General features: G+C 41.1%; 1 protein-coding gene across 3 annotated transcripts in view; it reads right to left on the bottom strand.

Annotated features, from left to right (window-relative positions):
- The window catches only part of LOC134539746 (protein bric-a-brac 1-like), a 694,502-nt gene that overhangs the window by 447,382 nt on the left and 221,954 nt on the right, over window positions 1–25,166 (bottom strand). For all 3 annotated transcript variants that reach the window (XM_063382029.1, XM_063382036.1, XM_063382019.1), the window contains exon 4: window positions 21,901–21,991. The gene's annotated coding sequence lies outside the window, so the exon portion shown is untranslated. The remainder of the gene's footprint in view (window positions 1–21,900; window positions 21,992–25,166) is intronic.

Raw genomic sequence — 25,166 nt, forward strand, 5'->3', positions numbered from 1 at the left:
GGATTCTTCTTATTTATTCCACTTAACGTCCGTCAAAGATTTTATTAGAGATAAAAAAAAAAGAAAATCGGAGAAAGAATCGTCTGTGACTATCGTAAATAAATATGTATACCATAAGGTAACGAACTTGCTGATTACAAGGAAAAAAAGTGAAAATTATTATCAATAAACAACCAATAATCCTAAAGCTAGTATACAATTATAATTTGTTCAGATTAACGAAACTATATATAGGGGCCTATATACACATATACACAAACATATATTTTATTTAAGAACCCAAACATGGACACTTGACTTCCAACACCAAAAAAATGTAATGTTTAGGTTACGCTGTTGAATAAATTGTGTGTTTGCTATTAAAACAAAGCAATTATTAACTTATATAAGGAACAATGCTAATAGAAGAACTTTGACTTCAATCGGCCAATCTTGGTTTCTGAGTCGTGCACGATTTTCATGACTTTTTAACGCGTGGACGATAATGCCGGCTACATTGTGTGCAGTCCTGTGCAGTTTGTAGATTGCGCTAATTCATGTAAAGCGATATGCAAATCACATCGAGTGCTTCGTCTCACACTAGTTATGAATAGATTTCTAGCGAAACTCTCCGAACAAATCTAATTATTTCCAGGGTCGTCGACAGAGGGAACAAAGGCATAAAACCCGGGGTCCAGTTGATTTTAAAAGTTTTTTTTATGCCTACATTTATCCTGATAGTACTGCAGAAATTCCAAATCTATTGCAGATAAAATTTACAGGAAACCTTACAAGTTATGCGATTCAAGCTTACAATTACTGCCATGGGGCAACGTTTACATAATTTATAAATATATTTATTAAAATGTGGGTTTTTAATAGTTGTGCATTAAGTCGACGGCCATGATTATTTCAACCGCATTTTGCGAGGTGTCCACCGGGCCAATTTTGCGAGCGTTGTAACTGTGAGAGCTGGACAGTTTCTGCGAGTGTTGTAACTGTAGAGAGCTGGACAGTTCCTGCGAGCGTTGTAACTGTGGAGAACTGGACAGTTTCTGCGAGCGTTGTAACTGTGGAGAGCTGGACAGTTTCTGCGAGCGTTGTAACTGTGGAGAGCTGGACAGTTTCTGCGAGCGTTGTAACTGTAGAGACCTGGACAGTTTCTGCGAGTGTCGTAACTGTAGAGAGCTGGACAGTTTCTGCGAGCGTTGTAACTGTGGAGAGCTGGACAGTTTCTGCGAGCGTTGTAACTGTGGAGAGCTGGACAGTTTCTGTGAGTGTTGTAACTGTAGAGAGCTGGACAGTTTCTGCGAGCGTTGTAACTGTAGAGAGCTGGACAGTATCTGCGAGTGTTGTAACTGTGGAGAGCTGGACAGTTTCTGCGAGAGTTGTAATTGTGGAGACCTGGACAGTTTCTGTGAGTGTTGTAACTGTAGAGAGCTGGACAGTTTTTGCAATTGTTGTAACTGTAAAGAGCTGGACAGTTTCTGCGAGTGTTGTAACTGTAGAGAGCTGGACAGTTTCTGCGAGCGTTGTAACTGTGGAGAACTGGACAGTTTCTGCGAGCGTTGTAACTGTGGAGAGCTGGACAGTTTCTGCGAGCGTTGTAACTGTGGAGAACTGGACAGTTTCTGCGAGCGTTGTAACTGTGGAGAGCTGGACAGTTTCTGCGAGCGTTGTAACTGTAGAGACCTGGACAGTTTCTGCGAGTGTCGTAACTGTGGAGAGCTGGACAGTTTCTGCGAGCGTTGTAACTGTGGAGAGCTGGACAGTTTCTGCGAGCGTTGTAACTGTAGAGAGCTGGACAGTTTCTGCGAGCGTTGTAACTGTGGAGAGCTGGACAGTTTCTGCGAGAGTTGTAACTGTGGAGACCTGGACAGTTTCTGTGAGTGTTGTAACTGTAGAGAGCTGGACAGTTTTTGCAATTGTTGTAACTGTAAAGAGCTGGACAGTTTCTGCGAGTGTTGTAACTGTAGAGAGCTGGACAGTTTCTGCGAGCGTTGTAACTGTGGAGAACTGGACAGTTTCTGCGAGCGTTGTAACTGTGGAGAGCTGGACAGTTTCTGCGAGTGTTGTAACTGTAAACAACTGGACCATTTCTGCGAGCGTTGTAACTGTAGAGACCTGGACAGTTTCTGCGAGCGTTGTAACTGTGGAGAGCTGGACAGTTTCTGCGAGCGTTGTAACTGTAGAGACCTGGACAGTTTCTGCGAGTGTCGTAACTGTAGAGAGCTGGACAGTTTCTGCGAGCGTTGTAACTGTGGAGAGCTGGACAGTTTCTGCGAGCGTTGTAACTGTGGAGAACTGGACAGTTTCTGCGAGCGTTGTAACTGTGGAGAGCTGGACAGTTTCTGCGAGCGTTGTAACTGTGGAGAACTGGACAGTTTCTGCGAGCGTTGTAACTGTGGAGAGCTGGACAGTTTCTGCGAGCGTTGTAACTGTAGAGACCTGGACAGTTTCTGCGAGTGTCGTAACTGTAGAGAGCTGGACAGTTTCTGCGAGCGTTGTAACTGTGGAGAGCTGGACAGTTTCTGCGAGCGTTGTAACTGTAGAGAGCTGGACAGTTTCTGCGAGCGTTGTAACTGTGGAGAGCTGGACAGTTTCTGCGAGAGTTGTAACTGTGGAGACCTGGACAGTTTCTGTGAGTGTTGTAACTGTAGAGAGCTGGACAGTTTTTGCAATTGTTGTAACTGTAAAGAGCTGGACAGTTTCTGCGAGTGTTGTAACTGTAGAGAGCTGGACAGTTTCTGCGAGCGTTGTAACTGTGGAGAACTGGACAGTTTCTGCGAGCGTTGTAACTGTGGAGAGCTGGACAGTTTCTGCGAGTGTTGTAACTGTAAACAACTGGACCATTTCTGCGAGCGTTGTAACTGTAGAGACCTGGACAGTTTCTGCGAGCGTTGTAACTGTAGAGAGCTGGACAGTTTCTGCGAGTGTTGTAACTGTAGAGTGCTGGACAGTTTCTGCGAGTGTTGTAACTGTAGAGAGCTGGACAGTTTCTGCGAACGTTGTAACTGTGGAGACCTGGACAGTCACTTCCGTCCGGCACCAGGCTAAGCCAGTCACGCTGCTTGCACTGTATCTGCCCAACTCTCCGCGAGTAACAAACAAACCTTCTGGTTGGGTCACGCGCGATCCGGCCACTGTGCATGCAACCAACTAGCTGTTGCTACTAGGGGGTAGTAGAGCTTGTGTCGATATCAATGCATTGTAAAAATAATGTCAATCTTACAGAGAAATGTCTGAAAAAATATTTTCTTCTTAAACTACAAACACGAGCGTGTAAATTACATGCCTATACCTGTGAAAAAAAAAAGTTTCTCTGGAGAACTGTTGTTCCACAACTTATCATAAACATGGAAATACAGCATGCAAGCGGCAAGTTCCACGTAACTGTGTTAGAAATTACACGTTAGAAGCACTGCAATAAATATTTTGGCAACTAAGTTTTTTTAAAAAAAGAGAGAATTTTCTTTACAGTATATAAACAACGGATCATAATTGGGTACTTAAAATAAGAAAGGTCGTAAGTGCCACTTTGCTCAATATCGTGATTTTTAGCTAGAATGGTTCTATGGGTCATAATCGATTATCCATGAACAGCGCTATGTGCCAGCACCACCCGAAGGAGTATGAAAAACTGCTACAAGATGGCAGGAGTGTTAAGTATATAAGTGCCACTTTCATTTTCCATGAAAGGGCATATGTGCCTCTACAAAACTGCTGTTCTCTCGTTTTTTGATAAATTCATTTTATCTTGTTATAACCTATGTTTTATGCAACATATTTACATAATGTAATGTAGATAATGGCGGACGTCAGTGGCAATGCAGAGAAACCACGAAAAAATAAGGTCGCATTCAAGGAAAAACAAAATATGATGAAAATTAGAGGAGTAGCATATAAAACCTACAAAAATATTGACATGTGTGCCAAGTTTTCATTACAACAGGTAAGAGATTTACTACACTTATTCACATTATATTTACGTACAGTATTTATACTAAACAACGACATGTCGTACTATTAATATCTAGCAACATCAGGGTAACATTATCTCTACATGGTAAATAGTCATTTTAATGGTTTATGCCACAGAATATTATTAGTAGAAAAATATGTCACACAAACTGGTACATATACAGAGTTTTAATTAAATAATTCATTCGCACTGCTTACTACCGAGTGGGGTGATGCAACAGTAACACGTTGCAGTCGGATTTTGCAGGACGTGGGTTCAAATATACAATCCTAATTTTGATTTTCCATTATAGCCTAAAATTATTTGCAGGTAAATGCTAGAATAATTAATAAATTACTTAAAATAGGCGATGGTAAAGTCCCCCCCCCCCCAACTCTTCCTAGTTAATCACTTGTCTGAAGGAGAACTTAGGTCAGCTCTTAACAATCTCTGTTCTTGTATGCCGTTGAAGGTTATCATGAGGCAAATGTGTAGAAGCATAATGGATGAAGGGTGGGACTAGTGGGAGATCCCCGAGAAAACTCTCTGGCTTGTAAAAACATCCGGGAACTATTCACAGATGCTAAAATCTGGGTGACTCCTGGCAAGTATTGAACTTGGTTTGCCTTGGTGGAAGTTGAGTGCTCTAACCACTCGACCACTGCAACCCCCACAAATACAGTAGTTGTTTGCAACCTTCTCTAATGACCTTTCTGTCAGTGAGACACAAATCCTATTGTAAAAATTACTACTTACCATTTAAATAGGTATTCCTGCGTAGTAGTTCTATACATAGATGCTTAGGGAAGAATGATACCCAATCTTACCCTAAAACACTTATGAAGTAATATCTCACAGTCTTACATTGTTGTCTCATTTCGTTGGAAACTGAAGTGCCGAGAACTTACTGCCTAACACAAGAAAATGCTCTTTCAAAAATTCTACAAGCAGGATTACGCAGCTCAAGGAACATACATCATGGGTCTAATTCATGTTATACCAGTTAATCGTCGCCGTCACGGATCGTATGACAACCCTACTTCAAGTCGTCGCCAGGGAACAGTTTGGTACACTGTAGCAAATGGTAAAGGTGATCTGGTAAATGTTTGTAAAGCAACATTTGTAGGAATTTTTGCACTTGGTTTTAAGCGACTGCAAATACTTATTGACAAAAAGAAGTCCGCAGATATTATGTTTTCTGACAATCGTACAAGACATTACCCTGGAAAGTTTTCAGATGAAGATCAATCTAGTATCAGGGACTACATAAACACTTTTCCTCGTGAAAACAGCCATTATAGTAGAGCTGGGTCCAGTAATGAGTATTTTAGTCCTGACCTAAATGTTGCCAGAATGCATTCACATTGCAAAATGATGTACCCGCAGTCAACTGTAAGTTATATGTGTTATCGGAAAGTTTTCATCAAAGATTTCCCTCATATATCATAACGGAGACCTAGGAAAGATACCTGTAAAGTGTGTGATCGCTTGAACATTGAGGTGAAAGGTGGTACCCCAGAATCTATACGGGCCAAAACAACACAGGAGCTTCACCACAGGAAAGCAGAGAAAGCACAGACACTTTTAAAGAGCGATATATCTTCATCACAGCTGCCTGACAGTAATACATGCTGCATTTCAATAAATTTAGAGTAGGTTATATTTGTGCCCACACTAACCCATGCCGAAATGTTTTATCGCCGTCAGTTGTCTTGCTACAACTTCGGCATATCTGTAGGTGACACCAACGATTCCTTCATGTGTATGTGGGCTGAAACAATTTCAGGGAGGGGAGGCAACGAGATTGCTTAATGTCTTTTAAAAGTTTTAAATAACAGCAATGTCACAAACAAAAAAAGACATAGTTTGGAGTGACAACTGCGTGGGACAAAATAAGAACTGTATGATAGTATTTCTGTTCCTTTTTCTGGTGGCTGTTGGACTATTTGAGCATATCGAGCAGTGATTTATTGTTAGTGGGCACAGCTTTCTCCCATGTGATTCGAATTTTGCTATCATTGAAAGGAGAAAGCGAGTCACTAAAGCCATTATTCCAAGTGATCTACACCAAATAGTGTGAGATGCTAGAGTAAAAAAACCATTTCATGTAGTTCCCATGAATCATTATGACTTTCTTGACTTTCAGATAACAGCTGACAGTGTAATATATACAAATAATCTAAACATTTCTAGAGCTGTCTCATCACCTATGATTCTGCTGACTTAAGTACTGTTGGTATAGAAGACTCTCATTCCGATTTGGAAACATGCAGGAAGATCAAGATATTAAGGAAAGGGAAAACTGTGTTGGACATAGTAATGCAACTTTAGAAGCTACTTTTAAACTTAGCATTACAGAAGGAAAAAAGAATGATTTGAGAGCCATGATCCCATTTTTAGAAAAAGAAGAGCATAGAGCTTCCTACAAGAATCTGTGTGGTGACTAGTAATAAAAAGTAATATGTTTGTTTTAACACCAAACCACAAAAAATGCTTACTTAAAATATATATTAATATAATACAACATAGACATTATTATAAGATAGTGAAGCATTTGTACATACGTCTTTAAAAAAAATGCAAGTGGCACATAGCACCCTTTCATGGTTTTTATTATAAGGACATATATCTTTTCACAATGTGTCAATTACTTTATTTTATTTCTTCTTTGCAATGATTATTTCCAAGTTGCATTTACGATTTTTCTGTTTACAGTTGCACTTAAAAACAGAGAAATTATTATTAAAGCATGTGTTCATAAAAACATAATATGTGTGTAGTTTTTTTCATTATAACTCTGTTCCACATTTTTGGCACTTATGACTTTTCTTATTTTAAGTATCCAATTCTACTCTCCAGCCAAATACATGTGCACGATTCCCGGGTCTACATCACCATTTGGACTCGCTCTCACACCCTATGTCGATTTGTTCATTTTCTCGTCATAATATTATTTAAGGGCTATTTCTGTAAACGCCTCTCTTGCATTTTTTTGTCACATCTTTTCAATTGATATTCAATAAGTATAATATAATGGGAGTAAATGCGCGCAAGTGATGGTAATTACGAACACCTTGCGTAAGTTTTTACCCCCATTATATATCACTTAGTGAATATCCGGTGAAAACATTTGTGATAGAACAACAAGTGCAAGAGAGGTATCGTGTTAAAAATTACAGATATAGCTATAAGAGCAAAGTAATGCCATTAAGATGCAATTATCAACTTTCCATGTGAGTGTACGGATTTAGTAGCTTTCATACTAGACTTCATAGTAGTATGTAACTTCCATACTTTTATAACTGTCCATTGCCTGCTTCCTCTCTGAGAAACCAGAAACCCACTGTTCTTCTGGTAGACTGCACATCAATTGTCCTTTCTTTTGTTGCGGGTCTGCAACCGACTTAGTTCCCAGGGCAGGACATATTATGCACGATCCAACGACAAAAAAAAAGACAGGACAATACAATAAGAAATTTAAATTCACCATGTCACGACACTAGTACGTGACTTTTCGCTGGCACTACTTGCAACAACATGTCGCACAGAGATGGCCCAAACGTAAGTAGCTAAATGCTGGGAAATTGAATATACGAGGGAGTAAGCACATTTAATAAGTATATTGTTATGAGTATAATGTGGGGGAATTGGGTTTGTAAGGGATAGCCCAATTAAGTTTTATTAAATACTAATATTTACATTACTGATAAACAATTGAACTTAAAAATGTCTGATCACCATTCAATGACAATTAAAAATGAATATTCGCAAGTCACTCAATGTTTGTCAAGTTCCACAGTTCGCACTCCTCACTAGAGCTAGGCGCGCCGCGACAGTGATTCGTCCCTTAAGGCCGGTCCACACGCAACGTTTTGTACACAGTTTTGACTGCGCAGGTAAAACTGTGCAAACAAAAGGTTGCAGTTTAGCCGTGTCCACACAACACAGTTTGCAACCAAGTTCTATTCTCTCAGTTGCGAGAATTCCTTACTTTGGCCAATTCTTTCCGGTATACCGACCTCAAAAAATTGTGTTTTTTTTTTTTTTTTTGGTGATTTTATCTCTGTTAGCCGCGATGTCAACCTCTTTGTATTTTTGCACAAGTGCTTCATTCTCTTGACATTTTTTGTCCCTATCGCTATATTCTTTTGATTTGACCCGCCACAAACACGGAAAGGACTTGTACAGATCAATGAACGCTGTTAGAAATTCACGTGAACACTGTCGCTTATCGGTCATCGTTGAACAGATTACACTGTTCCGGCACAAACACCGAGGGAGAACTGAGCCCCGTTTACGGAGAAGACGGAGGAAGTGTCAACACGCTACGACAAGTCTGTGCAGGTCGACTAAACAGCGCGGACATAAATGCTCTTGGCCACAGTTTTTCTTCTCCGTGTTCCGTCTCCGCGCAGTTCACAAAACTGTGCAGTTTTCCTGTCTACACGCTACGTCTTGTCTACAATAATGTGACCTGCGCCAGTAAATCGTTGCTGAGAACGATGCGTGTGGACCGGCCTTTACCTCGCGCTCGTCCTCACACACAAACACACCCAGCCTCGCGCCACTAAGTCGCACTCTCACGTCCCGTCCCTCCTCATCGCGGGGAAGGGGGGGGGGAGGGGGGTTGTCTCTCTCACCCTCTTCGCCGATGTCACACTTCCCTTCACTCGCGGAACTCTCCGAACACTCGGCACTCCCGAGAAGGCCGGCGTCGTAGCTTATATCCCCGTGGCGTCCTTCTCGAAGTGACGAGAGCGGCTAAGACGTGTCGTGTCATCCCGGGGCAAACCGACGCCCGAAAAGTCCAGAAAGGTGGCGTTTATTCGCGTCACTCCGCGCGGCGGCCTCAGAAAAATCCGCAGAATTCCCAGACCGCTTAAAATGTTAGTGACAATAGTCCGTTGCGGGACGATGTGTGGGGGGAATGGTTAGCCAGACCCTAGGACCGCTCAGGTACCTGGCACGCATGCAACACTATATCCTAGCATATGTAAGATCACGCAATGGATGTTTATTGCACAGACTATTATTTTATCAAATATTATCGGTGATAAAGAGGTGAAGGCATCTAAGTATAATAAATGTTAAACTATCGTGTATAATAAAAACTAACAAATATTTTAAAAGGTTAAACAGGCTAGTAATAATGTTTTTTACAACTATCAATAAATAAAAATTAGATGAATTAACATGGTTGGCCAACTACTACACACAAGTGTCAGAATTGCCGAACTGTGTTTTTCCATGTGAAGGTAAAAATATAGCATAAAGAAGAATAAAAGTAGGCTGCGCGAAAACTTGTGCCTTGATTTCTAAAATGCGGATGTTTTTGATTGCAACACATTTGGTCAAACATGGTGTACCTTAGTTTCCACTGCCTCACTATAATCGGGCATGTCAATCTGAGAGCGGTCTACGAGCTAAACTAACCTCATCTCACCAGTGAAAAACGGCAAACACAAGTACATTGCTCGACTGAGATTCGAACCCGTGGTCCGACAATCACACGACCTTCCGCCACGGAGACATACAAACATCGTGAGCGATACTAGCGTTCATTTCAAACCATCACTGCTTCGCTGTCAGAAATTTTCACTTTCAATATCAAGGTACTGCGTTTACTTATTTTATAACGAACTCACGAGAAAAATCTCGGGAGTACCAACAAAACCTTCAACACATCATTAAGTCTACGGCCAAAACACTCTTATTCCTTTCACGTGAATGTTTATCCCGTCTCAGTGATGACAAATTAGCGGCCACCGGCTTTGGTTCGCACGGCCCACCTAAACAATATTTAAACAAATAAATTATATAATGTATACCAAATGTATATTTGCCGTCTTTGTTTCCATGAATGTAAAACAAAGTCGTCAACTGACAGTGTATAAAAAGCCAGTTAAACTCAAAAAGTTTTTTTAATCTGTAATCTATATATTGTTCTAAAGTAATAATTTTTACAGTTATTAAATTTTTGTAAATATCATTATTAAAAGACTTTTTTTCTCGTTATTTTAGTGCATGCCACAATTTTATTTATTAGTCGCTGTACGAAACATATCGCACACCGAGAAAAATAGGGCCACATCTCAAAAAAACTAAATTTTAGGAATTTTACAGGAGAGTGAATAATTGAATGTTCATTCTTAGCCTCAGCAATTAGGAAGTGCATAATGTCGGCACTGTTTCTATAAAATTAATCAACTTTTTTTTATATCTTTATATCTTATATCTATATATATTTTATATCTTTAAGTAGAATTTTTTTTTAGATGTGGCCCTATTATTTTCATAAGACATAAAAGCTGTAAAATGCAGTATCAAATAATACGTAGCATATCTGGCCCTAAAAAGATAGTGAAGTTGGCTTCGCTTCAGTGTATAAAATAAAATACAGAACTAGGAAGACGTAATTTGATGTAGTTTCTACGAATATCAAACCATCTGAACAACGAATAACTCTCGCGATTATTCCAGGTTGGTTGTTAGTTGAAAAGTCCGACAATTGACTACAATTTCCAACAGCACTGCAGATAATGTACAAGCCCTGTAGTCTGGTACCAGCACAAAGCGATGTAAGCTCTTCGAGTAAGGCTCGGATGAAATCCAGCTTGCGGTTAGCACTTTAATCACTAATGCATGGAGAGATAATTAAGTGCTGAATATAGCATAATCTGAGCTAATCAGAGCATTAATATATAAGCGGCGTCTTTCAACTACAAATAGGGTGGAAATTCGGACAGCAGGCATCGCGAATAGAACGGTTTTACATAAAGGAAATTTCAGTGAAAGCAACTATTTATAGAAATAAAAAAAGGAAACAAATAATTGAAATTATTCTTACGGTCAATACACTAACTGGCTTCAAACCGATAAAATATTTATAATTTGATATTATATACATTTAAGAGCAATGAACATGATTCCGTTATCAAAGACTAACTTCGAAGCAAATATAAATTATGAGTATCATTTGACGAAATTAAATACTAAACAATTTTACGTCCTCTTACAAGTCGTTACTAAATATATGCTAACTCAAGCATGCTAAGGTAATACAAAGGTCTACAACAAATGTTCGTAAGTATAATTCACAGAGTTTTTAATTAATTCATATTTCATGAATAGCTATTTTTCAAGGCCCCTTATAGACGGGGCAAGTGGAGTTGGCCCCGTCTTCAGCTACACTTTCGAGTGGCTCGTGAGACGGCAGCGGTCATGTGATCTACTGGAGGTCAGTACTTTCATGTCTGAACATGCACTTGCCACGCAACGACAGTGAGTTTTCATCAGTCGGTCGTTGGCCGTACGTATGGAAGGTCGTTACTTGAAATTCAACACGACTTCTAAAGTGAATATTTTGATAAAAGACCTAAAGAATAAGAAACCCGTGAAATGGAGCACTGGCGACATAGTGGTGGTTTTTGAAAGTGTTCCAGAACTACGAGCTTTTGAGTCTAATTTTCGTTAAACAAGCTTGAAATAGCAATGACTAAATTTAGCGATGATCTGATTGCTCACAAAATTGTAGTACCAAACCTCAACTTTCTGAGACGGCAAGCTGTCGGAACTTGCAGAGAATGTAAGACTTATCGGCAAGTGACCAGCCGGCAACCCCACTTGCCCCGTCTATGAGGGGCAAGGTGTATGCGATACCTGGCGACGCTTGCAGCTGCCTCAACAGTTTCGTCCTCAACCGTCGGAATAAAGTCAGCTTCCAGAGAGCACCCGGTCATCGAGGCAAGGCCGGATCCAGAATGATGGGGGAGGGCCTAATGAAATTTTATTTGTGGTTCAAAAACGTCCTATTATCTACAGCAATGCAGTAAAATAACACTTAAGTAAGTTTGTAAACTATGATAAGGAATTGGGGAAAAACTGAAAATTATTCAGTGTTCGAGGCTATGCCCTCCCCTCCCCATAGATCCGCCAGAGCCTCGAGGCCCTTGATCGCTGAGGCATGTCACAGGAGAGGGCAAGCCTCGGGATGCGTGTGTTTCAGAGCCCGCTACAGACCTGAGGGCCCCAAGGCGTGATGTCCGAGAATAAACTAACTTACTGAGCAGTACCTAACGCAACATTATTCCTTCGCACTCACTCGCACTGCACGGCAGTTCATACATGTCTGAAGCACTAGTTAGACGGGCGCCGATATTAAACAACTGGCCTACAAGCACCTTGAACACACTTCCGTTTCACTACTAATTACATTCATTCGTATGTGCGTATCGGTAATTAGGCTGTCCACAGCAGATGGCGGCTAGCGAACACAGCTCTCCTCACTTTTACAATGTCTCACACACAATCATCGCACAGACAATAAAAAAAAACGCAAGTAAGATAATGAAGTAAAGCAGATGCAACTTAAAAAAAATGCTCGTTATAATTGTGCGCTGTCAGACTGCAGAACTTTCACGTATAGTAGAGCGCAGTGGCGGATACAATAATTTTTTAGAGGGGGTGGGGAGGAGGAATTAAAATTTAATAAAAAAATTTACATTTTAACAAGTAGGAAATTAAGAAACTTAGATTTCTATTGACATTAACACACGCCGTATGCGACGTGGCTTCTCACACAGTAACATACTGTCTTCACTGATATTTTGCAAAACTTTTCATAACTTCGAGGGAGGGGGGGTGGCATTTGTCCCCTATATCTCCCCTGCGTCCGTCACTACTAAAGCGAAACTGTCGCAAACGTAACAAACTAAAAAAAAAAAAAAAACCGCAGAATTAAACGAAACATCGTGTTGAACTTTAATAATTAGGTACCACCGAAATATATATTTAAATACACATACAAGTACAATCACTAAAGATTTATTTTTATTGCACATTGGCTTTATGGAAAAATATAAATACTGTATTAAAGTATTAAAGTATGAAGTTACAGAACGATGTCTTCTTTAATCAACCGGAATTAAATTTGAACACATGTACCTACACACCACATGTTCAAAAAAAATTGAGTTCATGAATTTAACGTAGTACTGATATTAATTTAGATGGATATACAGTTTCGCAAGCATGTCTATTTTCGTATGTTAGTAGAATTGCAGACTGTATGCAAATTACATTAAGAGGAAAATATGTTCGAAACCATTTTCCAGGAAATATAAAAAAAGCTACTACTAAAAACACTTTGTAATTAGCTTATTTTTCAAGTTTGCTACCTACACAGCTAATAATCATCTTACTGAACACTGACTTCAAAGTACTTATTCTCTTCATCTGAAATCATGTCAATTATCTTTTAAAATAAATAAATTTCCAGTTTTCAAAGAAAGTTTAAAACAATTTCTTATTAAGAAAGCCTATTACAGTGTGGATGAATACCTAATATCTTCTCATAATTGTGATTAATGTATAGATACTTATTAATTGTCTTGTCAATTTTATTATTTTATTGTATATTTTTGTTTTATATTTATTAGCTTTTACATAATATGTCCTTTTTATACTTTGTGTGATGTTTATTATATTGTTTGTTATGATTTTTATCATTTATAATATTGTAATCAATTGACAACTCCTATTTCACTTTGTGAGTGTATAAACCAGGAAGATAATAAATAAATAAATAAAAAAAATAAATCCTCTCTTGAAGAAATTTCTTCTGCCGTCCCTGGCTGTCAAGGTTACATCGTCGGTCTCTCTCTGCCTTTTGGATCGTGATAACTGCAGCATCAGTTTTTTTTCCTGCTATATAATAAATACATAGGTTTTTTTAACAATTAAACTTCTTTATTTTTGTGCTACAAATGGCACTACGCTAAAGTGCAGAACAAAAATCAGATGTATGTTTTTGCCTAAACATCTATGTCCAATGTGTTGCTATAGTTTTATTGTATCTAAAATTATATTTTTTTATAAAATGCATACCGTTAACTCACTTTGCCTGACAGCCTTCTTCACGATAAAGGTACTTCCTGTACTTCGGAAGTTATTTCTTGTTCGATTAATGCTTAAAGGCTGAAGTGGGTTCTTGATAGGCTCTGGTTTTCCAATTCTTTATCTACATTGCTTGCATTAGATTCATTTTTATTACTGCTTATAAATTGATTATTCAGTATCAAATACCAATTTTATACTATGTCATAAAATTGTTAAACATAAATACTTTTTATAGTTAGATATTTAATCTAATATGTCCCACGAAAACTGCATGGGCGTAGCTTTCGAGAGAGCAGGTAGAAATACTGACACACATTATATGTTTAGACTCTATGGGGCTTAAGTGCTTATTTGCTTCAGCTCCAATACCCTCAGTAATTGTCAAGAAGGAGCTCAGCCCTTTTAAACCAATAAGTAATAGACCCATAAAATATTATCAATATACACATTTTATCTGTTTTGACTTAATGGACATTGATAACCTATCGAAAACTGTACTGTTTGTATGTAAAATTACCTTCTAACTACATATTTTATTTCCAACCTACATATTTTAAACAACCTTTTCAATATGAGACTGTGTATATCTAAGGAAACTCAACATTATATAGAGGGAGTTGGAGGAAATGGGGTCACACGGTAATTGTGTACAACGTAGGCTAATGAACGTCACCTGAGTGATGTATGACATATTAAAAAACAAACTGACGACTCCAGTACGCTTTGAGACGAGTAACTTTATTTTCTTTATTTTCTTACTGCAAAAACATAAATGTTTCTTCTTTTGTTTTCTTACCCTGATACCTTTCCCATTCATTCTTGAGGAAAATCTATGATAATACGTCTTGATGCATAAAAAGCTATCGATTTAACAAACGTTAAAAATTACAGTCACTCAACTAATTCCCGCTTGCAGATAACCTCCTATTGACTCCGAACGCACCATACTGGGCCTTCTCGCCGCGCCGGAATAGTTCAAGTTTTCTCTGGGAATAACTATTTGCCTGCCACTCAACATTTATCGCTTCGAGAGCATGTGGCCTCGGATGTAGCCACTCTCTGCGAACCCAGATGCTTATCGCGCTATCCGACACCGCGAGGCGTCAGTGGCAGACGAACTTCCCCCAAGGCCCCCCCCCCCCCCTTTTCAGCCTTACGGCAACAGTCGGCTGGCTGAAAAGTACGCCGCGCGAGGGAGACACCTGGCAGAATAAATGCCCGGAAATGCGTTTCATCGTAAGAAAATTCTGGGATTTTTTTCCAGCGGTGACCTATGCATTTCTATATACCATTTTAATCAACATTTTATACTCTAGCTGTGGAAATATCTATTTTTTTTCTTATGAATTACACAGGAGTCATAAAATAGGTGTGTAAAACCATACATTCGAGATTTTTTTTGCCTATGTTCCGAACTTTAATACATGTCCATTCATCCTTTCCGCATCAGCTCAAAAAAACATGTTATTATCTGTTATGGGATGCTGTAAATTTTCCTAAACAAAAGACCCTACAAATAACGTCCCTAAGACAGTTTGTACAGGCCTCTTAAGAGTGTTCTGCGCTCAAGTAACGGCAGTGTCTCGCACAAACTTACCAATACTTTATGTAAAATTAACAAATTTAAATGCTTCTACTGACCCGTTCCTGATTTTCTATTCGTAGCAGTAGAACTATGAATAACTGCTGTGGTTTTATTTTCAAAGAAATAATTAAGTTAATATAAAATAATGTCTTGATGTAAGTTTTTGGACATACGCCATTGCTAAGAACTTTTTCTGTTGAAGAAAAACTAATAAATAAAATAAATAAATAAAAATAAAAATACTCAAAAAAATATACAAAAAACACACAAAATTAAGCAAACAATTGCTGTTGTCAACAAGGATATGAACACCACAAAGTATTCCGAAACAGGAATATGGTCAGCAAACAAAGAAAAAACAAAGAAAAATGTACTAAGAGAACGAAAAAATCCCCACAAATGATGACAACACAAAAATATTGAAACCCAAAATAATTCAGCACAACAGTTGAAGCGAGACAAAAAACATGACAAAACGAAAAAACAAACAAATACAATAGTTTTACCTAAACAGAAACAAGCGACGTTTCGGGAACTGCTATCTGCTCCCGTCCTCAGGCAGAGACGCACATGGCACGGAAACACAGGTGCGACTCAAAGATAACATAAAATAATGTACCAAGCCTTCCTCCAGACAAGACGATATGCCGCTCTGCCATAGCACATTCATTAATTTGCGTTGGGGAATTCCCTGACGGCGAACAACTTTCCGTTCGCCTTCCCTCGCATTTGCACCCGGCATAGGCCTCTCACCGTATTTAGGTTCGGATGATTGGACATGGGACGCATTCCTGCTTCACCGCGAGCGGAGAATGCCAGATATTTGCGACAGTGGGTTGCTTGCGAATAGTGCGAGGTTTCCCTTTAGTCTCAAGGCTTGCGTCCAAGTCGGCGGCAACTTATTTGCTGGACGACCGACGAGTTTCATCTCGCTGATTGGGATCGGCGCGAAGTGGGGGGAGGGACGACCACCCCGTCAACGTGGAAGGCAATATCGCCGCGGGATTAAACCCTCGGTGCAGTCGCTCTGCGGGACGTGTCAACACCCGTCCTCCCTCCACCCCTCTCCTTATCACGGCCGCTACACGCATCCCCGCTTTTCGTCATGTTTGTGAACACGATCTCTCTCTCTCTCTCTCTCTCTCTCTCTCTCTCTCTCTCTAGCTGCGCGACTTTCGCCGCCCCTCCTCCCCTCCCCAACCCCCTCGCCTTATTATCCTCTAGATTATGTATGATTCAATATTATCGGGAGTACAGTTGCTTTAATCAGATTATTGTTGAATCGGCGGGGCGCGGTATTTGGTTTCCGAGCCGCGCATGCGCGGAGACGTGTTTGCGCAGGCTGCGTCGAGCGTCGAGCGTCGAGCATAGTGCGCGCTTTGTGCCGGGACTGCTGTTTGCGCGGCTACGTCTGTGTACGACGGAAGGGAGGTGGGAATACTAAACATAAATATATTCCTCCGAGCATTTCAACAGCATTAACAAATACCCATTTATTAACACACAACTATACAAACAGTGGTATTGGAAAAGGATCCTTTCGAACATGGAGTGACTTTGAGAAGCCATAGGAAATAGAAATCAGGACGGTCGGACCAGGATTACAACCTCGGGAACCCTGCAATGAGAGAACAGTGTCTTTAAAACTGTGCGAACTCACCTCATATGGTCACGCTGCATTAGCGAACGTTATGACAGTTTTAACAGAAATACCAAAGCAAAATGCAATACAGTACAATTATATTTAAAACAAGCTGTGGTAAGCTGTTCTACAACACTGAGCGAACTATAATAGTGGGCAGCACAGTAGCGCGACCCAAGGTGCTCTTGACAAACACCCGAATCCGCAGGCTAATCAAAGCGTGGCTCACTCAAATTACACAACTGAAAACGCTAAAGGCATCCATGCTTTACGCGGAACTCGAACCCGGAACCTCGTGCACGAATGGTGCTTCAATTGTCTCAAAACAGGAGATAAAGGATTGTATTGGGTAAAAAATGCTGAGGAACCCTGCCCAGCAGAGGCCTCCATATACGCCCTGTGTCTTCCTGCGAATACAGAACCAACAAGGCATAAGTGGGGCCTGGCAACAAGTAAGACAGCATCACGCTTAGAAACACGTGCTCAATTCTGAGGAACTCTAGTTCATGCAATCATCATGCCATCATTACTACCTCTCCAAGGGCCCCTTTACGATTATATTCTTCCCATGCACTGAAAAGCTTCAATCATTGGTCACCAGAAATAACCTCAAAGGAAATGAGATTCAAAAAAAAAAGAGTTTGCATTTAGGTTTTATACTTTAGCGCACAACATGCGACATGTGTGCGATGGAAACCATTTCATCCATTAGAAAGTGGTAGAGTAAACAAGGGTGTGTGCTGGCGAGAGGAGCAGAAGGTTATGGCAGTAGGGGTGAATGCAAATACATATTTTTAAACAAAAAACAGGAACGAGGGTGCGGAAACCACAACACATGCCACCCGAAGAGGGAGAAGGAAGGAAAAGGGTCGTCTTGGCTCAAACTCGGAAAGCTAACCTGCACCCCGGCTAGGAAGCTAAGCCCCGCGAAACACGGTAGGAGGGAGGACCAACATACCTCCCCACCCCTTCATAATTCCCAACCCACTACATCATTACCGCGCGCGCATTCGCCGCTCCGAGTCCACCGCGGCTTCGACAAACAACGCGCGACCATTTGTATTTGTCCCGCGGTCCGCTGTTTATATAATAATCGTGTTTATTTTAATTAAATTCGCCATCTCGCTCTCCGGCGCCCACGCCACTATTTGTGGCGGTAATTTAATGTTAATATTTGTCCGGCCTTCCGAGCCCCCGCCCGCCGCGCGGCCTAAAGCCTCGCACTCGGCCCTGACAACCGCCAAAGCCGCGGGGTTTGGGGCGTGTTGTTGATGAATGGGATCTTAACGCACGCGCCACCCCCCTGCTGCCATGTAATTAGCCGTGGCGCCATGCTAACTGCCGACAACACAGTACTGCAGCCGGGCTTTGGGAGACAAAACAGCTCTAACGTTGGGCACGCAGCCCCACCTTTATTTATTTATTCATACAGAGACTGAGAAAACATTTAGAAAAATGCGCACAGACATATTTTTTTTAAATTTATTTATCTAATTGTTTTACGATTACCAGGTCAAACAGCAGCCCGGCAACGTAAAACAGACCAGACTGGCATGCTTTTCTAGAAACAATTTCGACTACCATAAACATGCATCGCAATTACTATTTGCATTTTACTTGCTAAATTATCTAATTACAAAAAAGCTATTATAAATAGAATATTTATTATTATATATGTGTATCAACAAGCCTTTCAAGAGGTGGTAAGAAAAAATCAAAAGATACAATGGGGCGTGTGAGGGAAATAAGTATAAAATGGACCAGCAAAAAGAAAATCGAAATTAACTTTAAATCATTTGTTTTCTACGCACAGAACGGCTCTAGCTTACAAATTAATTACTAAATAAGTGGCCCAAAATAATATAAACCAGATATGTGAATGTTAATTACTGTTATTAGTTGATTTCGGTGTAATATCTCTTTGGCGAACAAATGAAATCAGCTGGGGCGTTACCTGACACGACCTGCTTGCTGTAGTGATTCCTGGACATCACGGGGACACGAGGAGGCCGGAACGGGATTCGAACAGGTGTCCTCTAGATTATAGAAGGCCAGTCCAACATTTACGGCCATGCCACCTCGCTCTACGACTATCACTTCAGTGACTCGGCGTCATCAATGATCTTGGCGGGCCAAGACAGGCAGGCTGGCGAGTGTACTCTGATCCGGGCCACAGTTAGAATGGGACACTCAACCGGTAAAAGACAAACCTCGCAGAATCAAACTGCCACGACAGACTCGGGTACACCGTGGCGATACCCGGGGCCTCTACGCTCAGAAATAAGCGCAAGGACTCAGCACCGTCTGTTTTATCGAAGCAACGACCGCTCAATGATCAAGGCTCGTTGACGCCCGTGAAGACGACAGGATGTGGATTACAAACGAAACAGAAGGCCAAGACGACTGCGTGACGACACCGTGTGACATGTGTGACAAAGTGGCAGTGACGGAGCAAGAATGAACCAACACCGGCTCCCTGCTAGTAAGACCAACAAGGTCCCTCAGCAATACAGTATACACGCAATGATTGGAAAAAGCGCAGCATTTTACTAACTTTTTCAATATGGACATCTTGCCGAGAGACGCTGGGGAAACCTTCCAAGGGCACGTGGTCGAGCGTCGAGCGTCGAGCACCGAGCACCGAGCACCGAGCCCTCGATGGCGACAAGGCATCGAGCGACTCTAACAAAGAAACAATAATTCCCCCTCCCCCAAGCCCAGTTCTGTTAAGTCGAGCAGGCGCGGTTACATGTAACAAGGAAAACCTCTTTCCGCTTCACCACCCCACCACAGCTCGCAACGAAAAAGGAAGGGGGGGGGGATGTGGGTTTTTTTGTGATGATTTCGCTTTGTGACCCGAGAACACGACTAGATGGTACAAAAAAAAAAGAATAATGTATTTTCAAGCCCTTCTTTGGGTATACAAGGGAGAGAGGAAAAATGAAGAAGAGGGGTTAAAGATGGAGATTAGTTATGTGGGAGAGAAGGGAGCTCGTTGATGAGACTCGGGGGGAGACGGGTTAATTACTTGGCTCGGGGTTTAAGTCGACAACCCTGTGTTGCCTCAAGGAGACTGGACACGGGGCATCAGCGCCGCCATTTGCATTTGGCAGGGCAATTTGCGGACGCGCGGAAGACACAAAGCCTCGGGAGAGAGGGAGAGACAGCACGTGGCGACGAAGCAAAAGACAAAGTCGACCTGGAAGAGACTCCCTCGCGCAAGATGCCTGTCGCGGGCCGAACATGAGGGAGGGAGGAATCCCATTTGGCGGGATTAGCGCTGCCCTGGGAATGGCATTCCTGAGGGAGGGTGCCGGCCGGGGGTGTAATTGGCAATATGCGAGCCGTGTGTCCGGCCTGGGACTTGGAGCACGGGCCCGCACAAAGACCGACGAGAAGCGACTGGGGAAAAGGATCGGCAAAGCACTGCCGCCGGGGTCTTGGCCCTGGAAATCAGTTTTCGTTGTCTGCGACGACTTTGCCCTTCACTCACCTCCACTCTGCGGCCCCGAGTTGGCTTGCCAGCAATCCGTCTACCTTGTCGCGACTCGTGGCGAGGTCTCTTGACCCGTGATCCCACCACAGGGCTGTCTTTCGTGACGTTCCTTTTGAAGAGGGAATACTTAATGCCTCGCTAGCCCAACAGTTTGGGTTGTTATTCAGGAATTCTTCGTCCTTTCACACTGTACTGACGGGACCTCACAAACTGTAAAGTCTTATTAAGGGGTTTCCCGACGTCTACGACAATAATGCCAAGGAAACGAATGATTAATACGCATTCGTACTGCGCCTGACATGGCGGGTTCTGTACCCACAAAAATATGCTTTTTCATACGCTTTTAATTGTTCAACCAGGGCCACGTGGCTCATCTCTGTCATCGGTCTGAAACAAGAATACTTATATTTATGAGAAATTGTAGCTCCTAATTTCGATCTGATGGAAAAAAAAAATTGGGGAGTTGTCGACATGCATCCAGCCAATTATCGTGACTAGTGTCTTTAACAGACGGACAATTGACGAGTGCAACACGTTCCCACTTGTGTTTATGAGGTCAAGGAGACAAAGTATAGACGCGAGAACTCGGAGTCGATGCCTATCTTTTGCTCTCCACAATTTTTCCACTATGAGAACCATACGACATATGTGTCTACCCGAGAAAGCGTGTTTATGAAACCAAAGAAGGAAGATATGAGTAAACAAAGAGAAGAGGTAAGAAAAAATAGATAGCAGATCATGAGAACGTTTGCCAAAATTCAGAAAGATATAATAAAATGGTCGCTGTTTTGAAAACATTCTTTTATAGAGCCCCGCCTAACTGGGCACACATTCGGTGTGCAGATCTTAAGGAAAAAAAAGCACGATTTGAAAAATACTCAAAATATCAGAGTGGGGTAAAAACTATTAAAAAAAATTAATAATTTGCTGAGGGCCAATAAGTAGTTAGGTTTCCGGATTATGTTTCTAAACTGTATTTTTAGAAGAATTGAAATGGCTAAACTGCGTGTTTTTCAGAGTAATTTTTAGGCATAAAACAACAGGTACAGATTCTTGAAAGCGTTTACGGGACTTGCATTAAATCTTTATCTTCATGTCTCCGCCATATGTTATGTTCACCGCTCAAATTTAATAGTTGTCATATGCACGACGAGAAAACTGCGCGCCAATTCAGAGCCTTGCGCTTAGAGGCGATACCGCGCTAGAAACACCAGCCAGCAGCGCTTTTATCATCCCGCACCCATGAGGCGACCCCCTTGATGTTAAAAATTCTATTCAGAATTTTTTCAGTGAAGTTATATTTGGTGATGGACACTTGATGAGACAGTAGTCAGTGCTACCTGCTGCGAGCCAGTCAGCGCGGCGCTGCCCTGCCAGCAGGTCGGAGGAGCCGGGGATCCTTGTGGGCGGGGACTGCCTCTGTAGCGCGCCCTGCAACACAGCGGAGACCAGCACTCAGTGTCGCCCAACACTCAGGGCACTCTCAACTACTTCAGGTAAACATGTTCGACTTTTGCGTGCGGTGACACTGTCTGGACATGTTTCGTTCGATGCTATTGCTATAAGTATTACTCATTCAACCTAAACAGGTACTTCAGAAATGCCAACTCTTCTACTTAAGTTTCTGATTGGCTGTTGAGTGTTGAGAATATAAACAATCATTTGCGAAGAACACAAGAAGGAGAATGTTCCTGGCCCGAATTAAGTGTAATATTTTAACGACTACAACAAAAAAGATAAACAGGTAAATATTTTATTGTTTTAAAATGGTGCTGACAGTTATTCTCTAACAGATGTATACTTCATTAAATAAATAGGATCAACAACACATTCATTCAATGACAGTAGACAATCGGTTTTGGAGTTAACACACTTTATACCAACTGCCGTGTAACCTTACACTTTAGCGTTTGCAAACACGTTTACGTAAACCTGTTCACCTGAAGTAGTTCACCTGAAGTAGTTCGGCGTTCCGTGTTACCACGCCCTGAAGGCCCTAATACACGTTGGAAGTTTCCTTGGAAGGTCTTGCATGGCAGCAGGTATGGATGGTAGATGAATTAGATGAGCGCTGGCTGTTTTCATGGTAGTTTTTGTAATCTTTCGTGTTCGAATTTCCGTGGAAGGTTTCGTAGGAGGAAATTTTATCCAATAAGAATGAAGTGTTAAAAACGGTAATTTATTTGGGAGGGATTGAAGTTATCTTGATTATTGATTTGAAACTCGGTGAACATGTGGTCTGCTGAAGCAGTTACATTATGTTTATACAATACAAAAAAGTATTAACTATCATAATAAAACCATTAGCAAAAGCGAGACCTACGCTAGTCACTATTCTACGTGTGTTAGTTTCTTCCATAGAAACATCCATACCTGCTGCCATAGAGGCTTGGCTAGCAGTTTTGCTGGAAGCTTCTAGCGGAGCCTGCATGAAACCGCCCATCGTGTGATACAGGCTTTATACAACTACTCAACATCCTGCCAACATCCTGACAATTGCACTGCTTCTCTAAGTGCTACACGATTAATTCTGTAAATAAAGGATTGCATGATTGCCTATTTAATCGAGCGTCAATTGTTACTACCACCACAACAATGCCACATGTCCAGTTCAAAAACACCAACAGCTGACACAGCACAAAAAAAAAATCACACGAAACAATAAGTTTAAAAGATTCAGGATAAAAGATTTCTTTCCTCCTCCAAAACACACAGCAAGTCGTGTGTACTTTAATATACGGCCAGTACAGGGAGGTTCATCATCGTGTACTTCGCTGCGCATTATATCTCACGGTTAATTTAATTTATTTATGCTGATTTTATTTCACGTCTCGTCCAAAACGACATCATTAAAGATGGGCACATTCAACACAAGTCAGGGAAATCAGGAAATGAGTCTGCCATGACCTAATAGTAAAAAACAACCTCAGTATCTCTAAGACGTTATTTCGGGGTTGGGGGAGGGGGAGGGGGGGACAAAAACCAAGTTAGATAGACTAGGGTTAAAAACAGGGCCCTACAGAATAAGAGTCCGGCGTTTTACATTTGCAACACCTCAGTCGGTAAATTCCACGGTAAATAAATAAAATAATGCTTTCATAAATATTATAATATTGAAAAATAGCTAATGAGAATAAGTTTAGTTAACCTTTTTGAGTATTTTGTTGCAATGCACGTAATGATGAGTTATTGCATTTTCATGTAGTTATTTTTTTTTCTTTGGCAACTCCTACGAATATTTCACTAAAAACGTACTGCATATATCATCACTCTCCGTAGAAAAATGTTATGGCAGATGTATCCTACAAGTTACGTACTATACTATACATGCATTCATAACTAAAACTTTTTGTTTTGACTTATTGCATCTTATGTCGCTCACTGAAAAGTAAATTTTTAGTGTATTCACCGGTTGGTAAAACATACAACTATTAAAATTTTTTCTTAATATTTCATTTTCTTGTCGTTAATATTGATTTGGCGGGGGGGGGGGGTGTTACTGTATATTTATCACGATAGCGCTCTTGTAAATGTTGTTTGGTCACAAATCTTTTCACTGGAAATTTACTAAAATATGTTTTTTTTTTTTTAATTTCATAAAGGTGACACAAGAATACTTTCGAGCACTAGTGTGAATTTCTATTGTTTTAGAATATGTTTGGTGAACGTCTGTTGAGAAAAATTTGAGACGTAAACATATAATGCCAGGGGAGGAAATAAGCAACATGGGTTGTGATGTTAGTCGGCGGGGCTCGGCGAGACGCGCAGGCGATGACCCCACGCGTCAGTCATGGCCGTCACGCGATGCCCGTCCCTGCCGCGGCTCCTGCAGCTCCGTGGCCGCCGCCCGTCCATCGAGTCCCCCGTCGCCAGGAGACACACGCTCGTCGCGCTCGGACCACCATGCTACAGGTTTCCCGCAGACGCCACGAACACGGCCGACGAGTCAACAGTTTAGTTTAGAACATGAAACATTTCCATTATTCGTGTCGCAGTGAACGTCACTGAACTAAACAGTCGGTATTTCATAGCTTGTTTACGATTTACGATTAACTAAAAAACTAATTCTGGGAATTTTTTTTTGTCGCGTTGCAACTGCCGTGTCGAGCCCCTCGCGCTATCACATCTATCCTGTTGTAACACCTGAGGGCTGGAGGCCACACTAGCAGTCAGATAACGCCGCTCGATGTACTGCTGAAGTGTGTTCGGACTGTCGGTGGGCGATAGTTGACACACACACAGCAGTGTGTCCGCCCGTGGTTTCCAGCAAGTGTTATCGGGACGGCTGTGCGTATGTAAAACCCACAACATCATACGGACACCTTATCAGTTTGCTCACAAACTTACTTTTCCAAATCACCAAAATTATACTTGTTGAATGAATGTTCCACAAATATACACATTGCAAGATTCTGGTTATTTTTAAAAAAAATTTGGCTACATAAAATTAGTTTATTATCCCTGCACCGCAAATCTTGGCTACATAAAATTAGTTTACTATCCCTGCACCGCAAATCAATCCAAAAATACTTCTGGAAGAAAGAACAATCAGCAATTGACAAACAGAATATTGTAAGTCATAATAAAACATTAAAATAACACACAA

This window comes from Bacillus rossius, chromosome 1, assembly GCF_032445375.1.
Source record: "Bacillus rossius redtenbacheri isolate Brsri chromosome 1, Brsri_v3, whole genome shotgun sequence".
Lineage (NCBI taxonomy): Eukaryota > Metazoa > Arthropoda > Insecta > Phasmatodea > Bacillidae > Bacillus > Bacillus rossius.